Below are 13,276 nucleotides of genomic sequence, written 5' to 3' on the forward strand. Positions count from 1 at the left end.
AGGAATGGAGCCGCAGATAGCGTCCCCTGGCATCAGGGCATGAAATGGGCAGCCTCCCGCTTTTTAACATCTATTACATAATTAACAACAAGGCATGGCAGACGAGAATGCGGGTGGTTGGCCCAGGAACAGGTGGGCAGGCCGCTGGGAAAGCGGCCCCGAGCAGGCCCCCTGTTACAGTATCCCAACTAGAATTTATAGCTGAAGTTTGTCAAGTGTTTTATAAAGCATTAAAGTTTTCCAGCCCATTAAACTGTATCTTCATTATCACTATTTCAAAATAGCAGTAAGTCAAGTGCTACTGACTAAGTTCTCACTCAGAGTTCTAAGAACCATTTTCTCACTCCACTTGTATAATGTTTAAAGTTGGTTCGTATAAAGATAAATATGCGCTGTCAAACCTAAACACTTTTAATCTCTTTCAAGGAAAATAGGCATTCCTGAAATTAGTGTGATACTTCATTGTATCAAGCATATAGCAGCTGGGCCCACCAAAGGATCTATAAGCTACAGTACATGAACAGATGTCATTCTGCTAAGTGTGTCAGCAGCAGTGAGGCAAGTGTGTGTTGAAAATGTGAGAATATTTTTGGTAGGTAGAACAGGGAGACAGATGGTACTCCTGGATGTGTGAATAAAGATTATATAGATTATTATTATGTATATAGCATAAAGGTCTTGACAGACAAATAAGAAAAGATCCCTGCACTGAGAAGGTTGCAGTCTAAATGAATCACTCTAAAAAGTCTACTAAAATGAGCAATAAGCATAATGCATACATGACTGTTGTTCAGCAAATATTCCTGTCCCATCTCCAGGAAACAGCAGGGACGAACGGAAATTACTTCAAATGGCTTGGCTCCTTCTTAGATGGAAACATGAGGGTCCCTATGGGTAACTGTTCCATTCCCCTCCTAAGCCCTCTTATGCAGAATCCCAGGGTCTCAGCCAAAATAATGCTATTAAGAAGAAACAAAGCATGGGAAATTTCAGCCAAAAAAGATTCAATTTCAGAAAGGAGGGTGTGAGAAAGTGGAAGTTATAATGGAAGCCTCTTTGGAACATTTCCTTTGTTCTTGCAAGTGAGGAAAAATTATGCAAACAGCAGGGTAAAATAATATTGATACTCCCCAAAAATGTGTCTTCTCAAACATATGCAAACATTCAGATCTGTGTCATCAAGAGGTAAAAAGCTTGATTTCTCTTTGGCAATAAAACCGCCCATCATTACAGCATTTCTGTTGGACCCCTAAACCCTGCTCAACAGAACTGTGATGCTCTCCTTATGCCTCTGCATAGAACAGATAGTTAAGGGCATATTTCTCAAATGTGCTGTTTCCCTTTTTGCTGCAATTACTGTAAGAACCATGACTACATCAATGCAAATACTCAATGGCCCTTGCCAAAAAGGGGATTGAAATGGCCAGGCCGCAGGTGTGTAACACAAAGCAAGCGTTGAACCTATCAGCTCAGCAGTTCAGACACAGCCCCTCCCACAGTCTTTTGGCATCATGGGAATTCCTGTTTGTGTAGACAGCTTTTCAACCAGGCAAGGCAAAATTGTAACAGCATCCTTCTCTAGAGAAGCACCCTGCTGAAAGGAGTATGCCATATGGGATTAAGCTTGTGGCCATTCAGCAGTCCAGGGCATTCTGCCCTCCTTCTTTTCCTCGTACCTCTGCCTGTGTATGTCTCTAACAACGGGTCCTTTCCCATCTCTCTTTACCAGTTGTGGCAGAGGCTAAACATGTGCTCTGTAATATTGTGAGGTAAGAGCAATCTCTGTACACCCCTGTACAGGAATCATGACTGTTACACCTTCAGATCAAGGACCAGCCATGAAAGATAGAGTTTTTGTCTGTTGTCTCCAGACAATGAACAAAACTGTCAACTGTTATAAGTCAGTACAGCTCTGCTCACTTCAGTGATGCTATGCTAATTCGTGCCAGTTGTTTTTCGGGTCTCTCTGTGCCCACTTAAAATGTCTTTTATGCACCAGCTGTCAGATCCTTTTAGCTTCCTGAAACGTGCTCTTTCACTGGCTTCTTCTGATGTCAGGTGTTCCTGTAACAGAGAGAAGCAGCCAAATACCAACACTGCAAGAAAAAAAAATGGGTCTGAATTCCAAGATCTGACATGTTACCTTTTGAAATGCCTAAACAGAAAGTTAGGAAAACGCTTCACTGATCTTGATATGTGGGAAATTCAGGTCTTGAAAGAGCCATTGTCCTTCCAAATATGTGAAGTTACTTCCAAGTACACATTAGATCCATGCCATTTTTATGTGCTGGCTGTTTGTTCTTCCCCCTATCCGTCTGTCCCACAGGAATTAAGCAGCAGTGCTGGGAAAAGGAAATGAACTCATTTAGGTGGAGGGAGAGGAAGATAATTCCAGAGCCCCGCATACTGTACATGTAATATACAGTATATGAAAACAGCTGTCAACCATTAAAACTGGTGGGTTGTGTACTGGCATGGCTTCTGGAACGGATTAACAGAGGGTGGAGATTCAGAAAGTGCCATACTGCGTGGAGCCACTAACAGTCCTTTTACAAAATCTCCCATAAAAAATATTAGTGGTATCAGCTACAGTTTGCTTTAGCTTTAAACTCTGAGCAGAAAACAACTCAGTTTGGATCTTCTTTTCAGTTTATGCCTTTGCAAGTGTTGCATAATGTGCATTTTTCCTGAAAGTGTTTGGATAGTTAGAGAGAGAGAGAAAATTAGTTAGCCATATCAGTCTGAAGTGAGGCAGAAGGCAGGGACAATTTTTACCTTATAGATGAACTAAAGCCTCTGCTTGTGTAAGCAGTGGCTTGCTTCAAGAAATGCTATGAAGGACAGTCCCTATTTTCCAGTAAAAATAAGGGCATGCAATAAATCCACACATCTAAACTATGGGACTAATCCCACAAAATTTCCACTGACTTTCTGAAAAACAGAATTACTGTCTGTTTTGTTGCCCCTACAATCTCCTTAAACATTTTTAAATATCCTATGAGATTTAATAAACAAAACTATCTGAAGGGACCATAAGAATAGAACAATAGTGAGTCTTATTCATAGCAAGATAGTGTAAGCTAGGGAACAGATATGGACCTTCACCACAAGGCAGGCACTTGGAGCTGGAAGACTATCAGACACAGAATGATTCAGTGTCCCATTTACAGGTACTCCTGAGCTGAGTATGGCCATGTGATTGTAGTAGGCTACGAAAATTTGAGGAAGGGTTTCGAAACCACTCATGTCTTACTAAGTGACAGTAGCAGTTTCGCAGTTTATTTTGCAGTGTTCAATATGGGCTAAGGACAGACATTCAAAAAGCCAGAGCCTGAATTGATTCAATCTTTGCAGGTTAGTCTAACCTGCCTAGATTGAACCAATTTGCAAGTGAATAGACATTCAGGAAAGGAAGGCAGATGCCTGCAGTGGCTCAGGCCAGGAGCCCGGGGGGCACTAGAGCATGCCCTTAGCCGCAGAGAAGCTGTGCTGCAGGGCCCACGGCCAGCCCCAGCTGTAGCCTCAAGCAAACTGGCCAGGGCAGGGGTTTAATTCCCCCTCCCTGTCCCACTGGCACGGACCTGAGCCGGGGTCCACCTGAAGTTCCCCCCTCGCTGCTGCAGCAGCAAGGGTAGGGGCATGGCCAGATGTTGGCCAGCATGGCCCCCTGAGGCAGAGGGGATAGGGAGGGAGTTTATTCCCCCCTCTACTCTCTCTGCCAGTCCCAACTGCTGCTGCCACTGATTGCTCCCTGCATGGGATGAGTGACGGGATAAGCTCCCTCCCTGCCCCCTTCACCAGACGCCAGAGGGAGGTGGGAAATAACCCCCCTCCATGCCCACTTGCCTAAGGGGGCTATGCTGGCTGGCCTCTGGCTGCACCCCTGCCCCTGCCACTGGAGTAGCGACTGTGAGGGGGGCAGCAGCCCCTGTCATAGTGATATGGGAGCAGGAGCCTCTTCTTGGCAGGGAGCTGCACTGCAGGTGGGGAGGTGACACAAACAGAGCTGCTACAGACTGCACAGGTGGAAGCTTTAGCCCCATGGTTTCTGCCCAGCACTGGCTTCAGCTCTGGCTGCTTTCCACCTGCCCCCCTTCTGCCCCTTCCCTCCCATCTCCTGCCCCCCTCCTGCTGCCCTGCAGGGGATGCTCATCACGCCAGGCAGGCATAAAGCAGCCAGAGCTTGACACAGGGCTAAAGCTTCCACCCACCCACCCAGAGCTATACAGTGGGACAGGAGCACAAGCCGCAGCTGGAAATGAGAGGAGCAAAACAGCCCTGTGGAGGCCAACCAGCATGCACCTCCCCTCGCCTCCAACAGCCACTCCCCTTCCTGTCCCTGATGTTAGCCATATCAGTCTGAAGTGAGGCAGAAGGCAGGGTAGATTTTTACCTTATAGATGAACTAAAGCCTCAGCTTTTGTAAGCAGTGGCTTGCTTCAAGAAATGCTATGAAGACAGTCCCTGCTTTCCAATAAAAAAAAAAAAGTCATGCAATAAATCCACACAGATAAACCATGGGCCTAATCCCACAAAATTTCCACTCACTTTCTTAAAAGCAGGAGAAGAACTGCTATCTGTTTTGTTGCCCTAAAATCTCCTTAAACGTGTTTAAATATCCTATGATATTTAATAAACAAACCTGTCTGAGAGAACCGTAAGAACAGAACAGTAGTGAGTACTAGACATAGCAAGATAGGCCAGGGAACAGATATGGACCAGCATATCTGGCATGGTCCATATCTACTAGCAGCAAAGAGTGGGGATGGGTTGCTTCAGCCCTCAGCATAGTGCTCGGCTCCAACTCTGGCTGCCTTCCTCCACTCACCCAGCATGATGAGCAGCCCCTGCAGGCAGAGCAGGTGGAAAGCAGCTGGAGCTGGAGCCAGATCTCCATGCTCTGAGCAGAAGCCCCGTGAGCTAAAGCTACCCCCGCCCCTCACCGCCCAGACCAGTGCATCAGGGGCAGGAGGGGAGTAGCTGCTGGAGGCGAGGGGCAGCTGCATGGTGACTGGGCTCAGCAGAGCTGTTCCACTTCTCTCACCTCCAGCTGAGGTTCCTGCTCCTGCCCCACCACGCAGTGTCACTCCGCTTGGGTGAAAGCTTTAGCCTGGTGGCTTCTGCCCAGTGCCTGGGGCTCTGGCTTGAGCTCTGGCTACTTTCTGCCCACTCCGCCCACCCAGTGCACTGAGCAGCCCCTATGGGGAAGGTAGATGGAAAGAAGCCAGAATTGGAGCCAGAGCTCCGTGTGCTAAGCAGAAGCCACAGGGCTAAAGCTTCCACACATTCACCCAGAGCCACACGGTGGGAGCAGCAGCAGCTGGAGATGAGGGAGGTAGAAGAGCCCAGATGGCCCTGGCCACTGCACAGCCTGTGGTGTGGCTGCAGCCAGTGGGTGCTTCACAAGGCAGGGGTGCAACAGAGGCTGTGATCCCCTCCTGTGGGCTGCTGCCAGGCTCCAGCCCACTGGCACCTCCAAGCCAGCCAAGGCAGCTTGCTGCTTGGCCAGCCACTGCCCATGTCCTCCAGCCTAAGCCAAGGGCCCAGCCCCCATGACGCAGCCTGGGCTGGCCCTTGTGCATCCACCCTCAGCAGCGCCTGTGGACTGACTCAGCTCATCCCCACAGCCCCAGCCCTGCAGCTGCAGGCTTGGCGGGTGGATGGTGGTGCCATGGCAGCTGGTACTGCCCCTGCCCCTGCCTCTGCCCCTGCCCCTGCTCCTGCCCCTGCCACTGGAGTGGGGAGGGGAGTGAATGCCTGATGAGCTGCTACATCCTGGCCAGGCAGACCTCAGCTGTGGTCCCCTGGTGGAAGAGAGGAGGGGGGAAATAAACTCCTTCCCTGCTCTCTTCTCCTCAGGGGGCCATGTCAGCTGACATCTGGCCATGCCCCCACCTAGAGAGCAGAGCCATGGAGCCAGCCCTGCTATCTGGACCAGAGAAAACAGTCCAGCTTGGGACTACAAAGCATGCTGGGATGCTGGTGGACTCTGGTTTAACTTAAACCAGGAAGGGGTCTGGGACAGAATTTGCATAAACTGGTTTGATCCAGGTTTATCTTAAATCAATTTTGGCCCTTTTGAAACTGGTTTATGTGTACTGAACGTACGTTCTGTAACAGGTTTAAACCAGTTTCTGATTACTTAAACTGGTTTATGTATAACTTCTGTCCCTAGGCTACAGGACATTTTAAGAGATTTCTATCTATAAGGTTCAGCTTGGTCCCCACCTCCCCTTCCCCCCCACAAGGGCACAGAATATTTTTTGTTTCTATTTTAAATACAAGTAGCACATGACTGAATTCTATACACAGTGTCATGGTTTGAAACTACTGTAGGAACAGTGAATGAAAGCAGTGATTTATGTTCAAGAAGAACTTCTTTATGTGAAATACCTGCATGAAATGGGTAAAGGACAACACTCTCCCAGATTTTACATGGGATCTATAGTTCCCTCTCAACTGCTTTTATATTATATTTTATTTCAGGGCTTGCTGTAGAATACTCAGTAGCTAAAAAGTAGAATTATAAAACAATACACAAATGAACCAGTTTGCATATATTCTCTCTGTGCCCACTTCAATACTTCAGCCTTCTTGGTTAAAATACGATTAACTAGTCTTTCCAGGATCACATTGAATCATGGTGAAAAGGCAGTCAAAGCTTATACTACTGTTGTCAATACTCCTACTTGCAGTTTTAGGAAAAAGGTATTTCAAGTTCAAAGGCTCAGCCTCTTTCTTGAGCACTAAATGTTATCATTTCTCATGTAAATTAAATGCCATGAAAACTAATTAGTGTTTCGAGCCATACTTCAATATGTTCACATTTCACTGCTATGCCACATTTGTTATATGTAGCCCTCTGAAATAGCGTATCGGAAATAGCCTTTTTCCAGCGGTAGGGTAATTCCCAGGTCCATTGAATCCAGTTTTTTTTCATTTGGATTTTGTTCCTAACTAGTCATGAGTAAATGTACCAGCTTGGTCAGTATCAGAACTAAGAGGGTAGTACTGAGGAACTGGCCTGAATTCAGAATTCCTACTTATGCTGGCAGTGATTGTCTTAAGATTTCAAACAAGAGTCTTGATATTGATTTTTTAGCATGGTCAGTTCCTCCTCCTCTACTACAGCCAAGATGCACAGTGCATTATAATTTGTAGTTAGCAATATACTAAACTTTCATCTGCAAGAGTTAATTGAGATGGGCCAGAATGTTAAAATCCTACTCCTATATAACATGTAGATTGTCATAGCAACTAACAGATTACAAACAGATTACATATCTCTTAATACAGTGAAACCCAAACATAGTTTCTAAAGAGACATTATGTTTGTTTGATTTATTGTGGGAAGCTAATGGACTAACTTTGAGGGGAATAATGTAACTGCTATTATGCTCACAACTTGGGCAACACTGACAGTGTCAGCAGGGAAAAAACAGTCAGATAAGGTAGGTCTTAGAAAGGGGAAGCTTCTAGATTTAGATGGAGCATAGATGTGCAGGGCTAAGGAGAAAGCCAAGTGAAACAAGCAACCAAGATTACAGACTTAAGAGATAGGAAGAAGGGTTGTGTTGTTCACCATGGTAGATTGAGGGGAACATAAGAAAGGATCTAGGGCCAGTTTTTGGCCACGTTAATTTTCAGATAATGACTGATATCCATAAGACGTTAGAAAGACAGAGTAAGATTTTAGTTGGGCAGGAGGAGGCAGGTCAAAAGAAGAAAGGTGTATTTGCAAGTAATCACCATTCAGAAGCTAGGCAAGGACACACTAGCAGAGATCACCTAGGGATAGGATGTGGAAGGAAGAGAAGGAAGTCAGGAATGGAGCCCCCACTAATAATAGATAAAAGATGGGAGGAAAACTCAGGTACCTAAATCAGCTTGTAAGTGACAAATTAAAAGCATACCTGGTAGAGGGTGGTGTCACAAGAATCATGAGCCAAGATATGACAGAATATCGAGAAGAACAGGCAGTGTTTGATAGGCACTGGGTCCAGGAAGAGGAGGCTGGACTATCAGCTTTGACATTTGGCCAGAAAAATGTTATTAGAGAGCTTGACTACAGTCAATTAGAGTGGATCACCGGTGTCAAAAAAGGTTGATCTCATCCAATAAGAGCCAAGGATATAAAATACCAGGCCCACAGGAATTGTTTCTGTCTTCCTGCAACCCCAACAGGGAAAGAGAAAATTTGACTTGTTCACCTGATGGGCTTCATGAACAATCAATTCTTTTTCATTCAAATCCAGTCTTAATAAGAAAATCCTGTAGTCAGGTGTAATGTTGGGTACTCTAGTTACTACAGATTTGCAGCCACCATGGATGCAACAGTCTCAAAGGAAAAAAATGTAAAAATTTACTGTTTCATCCAATATGAGCATTCCACTTATCCTAACAAGCTCTGGAGCTGTAGAAACAACATAGCAAAAGATTACTGCAGTGGGAAATGATATAAATCTTCCCCCAGCTATTTTGTGCTTGTCAACGAGGTAACAAGAAATGTAGAAAAAATAGGAGCTTGAAGAATGCATTTGCAGCTCTAGGTAAGAATAAGCCTTAATGATGGGGCGTGAAAAATTTCCTGGCAGCTAGCAGTAATTTACTGAGTTTGGAAACTAGTTGTAGTCACTGAATAGAGTGACTTATTTTCATAGAAACCACAGTGGGAATTGAGTCACAGTTTTAAGAGGGCTTATTCTTGTTGCCGCAAAGCAGGTTTAGACAGGACACTACTTTAAGCCATTAATGCACTAGCTACTCTGGTTCATAAAGGTTTGGCTTGAGTTTTTTTTTAAAAATGAAGCCACCTTGTGTAAAATCCATTTGGAGCCCTCACTTACCCCAGAAAAGGCAATGGTATGAAACCCCAGTATAGTATAGAAAAAAAGAAAAAGCAAGCACCTGGATACCAGAGTGGAGTCTTAATTTTTTTCGCCAGCTGGAAGGGTGGGGGCAAGGTTGTTTTTGCTTTTTTTTTTTGCTTTTTTTTTGGAGAAGAGAAGGAGTGGGGTTCGTAAACAGGCCAGTCCAAAATCTGTAGTGAGCTGGCCAGGCATAGACCTCATACATAAACCAGTATAAATGGTCAGAAACTGGTCCAAACCTGTAACAGAACAGAAGTCCAGTGCACACAGACTGGTTTAAAAAGGTCAGAACCTAGTCTAAGATAGACCTGGATGGATGTAGTATCAGAATCAGGTTAGGTTAGATGGGTCTATCAAATGTCTGTACCACATCCTCTCCTGACTCAACCTAGGCTGCTGTCCTCTGGCAACCCAAGCTGCTTTGTGACCCACTGGTAGTACCCCCTACCTCCTTGCAGGAGGCACACTGGAACTCAGTTCGGGCTTGGCTGTTATAGCCTAGCACCCAGCAGGCCCCACCGCCAAGCTCTCTAGCCATCAGCCACAGGCAGGACAGAGGTGGGTCAGGATGGGGCTTATGAGCAAGTGTGGGGAGATGGTGCCAGCAGCACACTCTGCATTCCTGGCCTGGGTTGGCGAGCGCAGTGTCCCTCCCCTATCCCGGTTCCATCCAAGCCCCAGAACCATGCACTGGAGTGGCTCCGTGAAGGGCTCAGAGGATTCCCCCTCTCTGCCTCCACTGGAGCCAGCACTGAGTTCCCAGCTGAAGTCCCTATCCCTGCAGCCAAGGGGTCTCTGGGGGTCTCTGGGGAGGGGCTTGCAGCCATGCCCTTGTGGCTGCAGCACTGGGCGGGGGGAATTCTAGCACTGAGATGTGGGGGAGCGTGTCCCTGTTGAATGCTGCACCCAGCTAAGCTGGCATCCACCCCACCCCCACCCCTGGAAAATGGACCTGCCTGAGCTGAGCCAGCCTAGCTGGCAGCAGTTAGTGCTCTAGTACCAGGTAGAGCACTGACTGGGTGGGGGTCTGCCCAACTCCCCAGGCTGCAGCCCCTGTTCCTGCACTGGAATCACCCCCTGCCAGCCTGGGGTGTGGAAATCTTCCCACATAGTGTCCCTCTTGTCCCAGATGCAGGACTGTGCACTGGAGCATCTGCAGGAAGGGCATGGAGGATTCCCCCCCCCGCCCCGAGCCAGCACCAGGTTCCCAGCTGAAGCCCCTTCCGCTACAGCCATGGGACTACAGTCCCTTGTGGGGTAGGCAGCCATGCCCGTGTGGTTGCAAGGGAAGGAGCCTCAGCTGGGAACTTGATGCTGACTCCAAAGGGGGAAAATCCTTCCAGCCCTTCCCAGAGCTGTTCCAGTGCACAGCCCCGAGGATCAGACAGAACTGACACAGAAGATGGACACTTTGTGCCCCACTGACCTGGGCTGGGCATGCAGTGTGCATCACTGGCAATGCCTCCCCTAGCAGCTCGTGAGCCCCACTCCAACTCCCCCCGCCTTGATCCTTCCTGGGGCAGACCCCCATGCCCCCACCCTAGACAAAGCCCAGGGACTCCCATGCCACCTCCAGCAGGGGTGAGCACACCTCCCTCCAATGACTGGCTGCCTGCAGACGACAGCTGTCTGATGGGTGATAGGGAAGTGGAGGGAGGCATGTTCCCAGCAGCCAATCAGATGTGGGCCGCTGCTCAGCTGCATTTGGCTCCCTCAGCCATCTCCAACATGCTGGAAATCATGCAGGAGTGCCCCTAAGCTGCTGGATTCAGTGGGTGCAGGCAGCCTTTGTGCTCCTCCCTGAAAGGGTGAACTTGTGTTCTGTTTCCTCCTGAACTAACATAGTCTGCTTAGAGAAACCATGCCAGTTACTTTGAACCCACCCCAAGCTTTTTGAATGTCCGTACCTAGTCCTACTGTAATTGTTTATACGATTAAACTGCTGGTTTTACTGTTCATGGTTTTTTGTTTGTTTGTTTTGTCTTTTCTCTTTTTCTTCTTCATCCATTAAGGAATTGTCCTGTCCATGTGCATTTCAGCTTATCATAGCTTCTCTGTTCTTTCCAGGGACAAGAAAGTCAGCTTTGGGGGAACACTGAATGGAGGTGAGCAGGGTGGGATCCACCCATTCTAGCTGTAGTCAGACAACCAATGATGTCAATAGTACAGACCCACAGTACAAGCTCAGTAAACACTTTCTGATTAAAGCTCTGTTTTTGAAACATCACTTAGTTTCTCCTAAAAAGGTCAGTTTGGCTTCGACATTTCCCATGCTTAGTCACAGTATCAACACACTGAGGGTGGGTGGCCCAATCACTTCAGGACTGGGGGAAGGAAACCAGAAAATCTAGGAAGTCTTGCAAGAAGGAGTGATGAACTGCTTGTTAGTTTGCTAAACACTCAAACACACTCAAAGTCTATTAGACCTGTAAGTTCTCAAAAGCCTCCTTAGATCCCCATCCTATACCTGCTCTCTTTTCCTTAGCTGTTTTTTCTTCCACCTCTACCTAACCTCACAGCATCCCAGTCTCTGTAAGTATTACTGTTGCTTCTATCTCCCCCCGAATAAGCTCAGTCTGGTTTATGTAGGCCCCTCCTACTGCCAGCACCCTCTAAAAATATTCATATTTAATGGAAGACAGCTGGTGAGGCTTTCTCCTATATATCCATTTCTGATTTAATCTATTTAGAAAAGCTAACCTACTCTATTCACTTTCCCAATATGGTCTTTATTAATATATTCATAACAAAGGCATCTCACTTAATCTGTTAAATCCTGGATTGCAAAATGTATCCTTTAAAAATTCCCATGCCAGACCTTCCCATGTAGTGACAGACATCCACCACCTTCCAACAATTTCTCAAAGATATGTACTCGGGCAGGAGTAGATCCCAGTGGGTGCAGTAGGCCCCCCTTTTAATTCCTGCTTACCCAGACTTTAAAACCAACCACAGCAGCATTTCTAGTCTGGTAGCACTGAGGGTGTCAACTGATTTTATGGCTCACTATACTTCACCTGGTTCCTGCTAATATCTCTTAATTCCATCGGTGTTAATGACTCTCTCTCCTTTTTAATGGTCTGAATGTCCCGCTATTTCTTCGGCAATTTTTCTATCTGTTAGCCATTTCAGGTAATGTCACTCTTCTGTTTCACAGCCATGAAGTTTGTTTTTAGCTCTAGCTACAAACCTTAACTCTGGTGTACAAATGACTAATAGTGAAGTATTGGAGGTACTGCCAGATGCTCTGGGAGACTAGATGTTGTTTTCTGTATTTCAATAAGAAGTGTACATTTAACTGAAATGACTACAGGAGTACTGAAACAATACCTTCCTACTATTTTGACTATTATTTGCCTAGTCTTATATGGTTTATAAAACTGATATGTAATCTAGAAAATCAGTGACCATTCCAATAAAGTTATATTTTTTTTTGCTTTCCTCTTAAACTTTATAATATAGCACTAGGCCTATAGCATATTAGTAAAGTTTCTAGTTTCTTTTCAACTGGAGAAAAATGTGTCATATTACACCACATCATCTTACCCACTATCCCCTTCCGCCTCCCCACCCCCAACTTACAAAATCCTAGATCTACTCATGTGTTCAGGTTAGCCAAACCAGAATTTCAGGTTCTCAAATGTAGCACGATTGCCTTAGTCAGGGCATTCCTACATCAGGCCATATATGCCTACCCTTCAATGACTTCAATATAGCTTGTTGAAATCAATGGAAATATCCCCTTAGATACCTAAAAGAACCCTTAAGCTCTCCATTCATTGGCTACACTTCAATGAGACTTTCTAGGATGTCTGAATCTGAAACTGTACATGGAGAGGTGGAGGCAGGCTGATGCCAAAAGATCAGCATGTTGACCTGTAAATCATGCATTTGTGTCTCAGAAAGGCAGACACATTAGCCAGGAGATTCTCAGATATATTTAATTATGTGTGCTATCATTCCATTTGAACCCTGCCCTTCACTATTGCTTAGAAAATTAGCTCCCAAGTCTAGCTAGTTAAGTTTATGAATCTCATGGAAGACATAATATGCCTCTACTCCAGATAAAATTTGCTTCAGTAGGTAATGGCTACCTGTGGTTAGTTCATATACATTTTATAGTTGCCTTGCAAAGATACATTTTTCTGTTCAATTTTATATACATTTACAGTCCAGATGGTATTGAAGGCATTGAAGGTCCCTAATACATTAACAACATAAAAGGACAGAGCAGCATGGATGCTAGCACAGCTCTGAAAGGGCATTTCAAACAATCAAAGACTGGTTTAACCTGGAACTGTCTCACTGTGTTGCTAACAGCTTGCCAATTAGAGAGCTCCAGAGGTTCATTTGTGCATGCGGTTCAGCATCTAAATCAGCCAGTTGATACACACGCGCGCGCGCGC

The sequence above is a fragment of the Gavialis gangeticus genome, unplaced genomic scaffold (assembly GCF_001723915.1).
Source record: "Gavialis gangeticus isolate Ggan-Ray unplaced genomic scaffold, GavGan_comp1, whole genome shotgun sequence".
NCBI classification, from domain to species: Eukaryota; Metazoa; Chordata; order Crocodylia; family Gavialidae; genus Gavialis; species Gavialis gangeticus.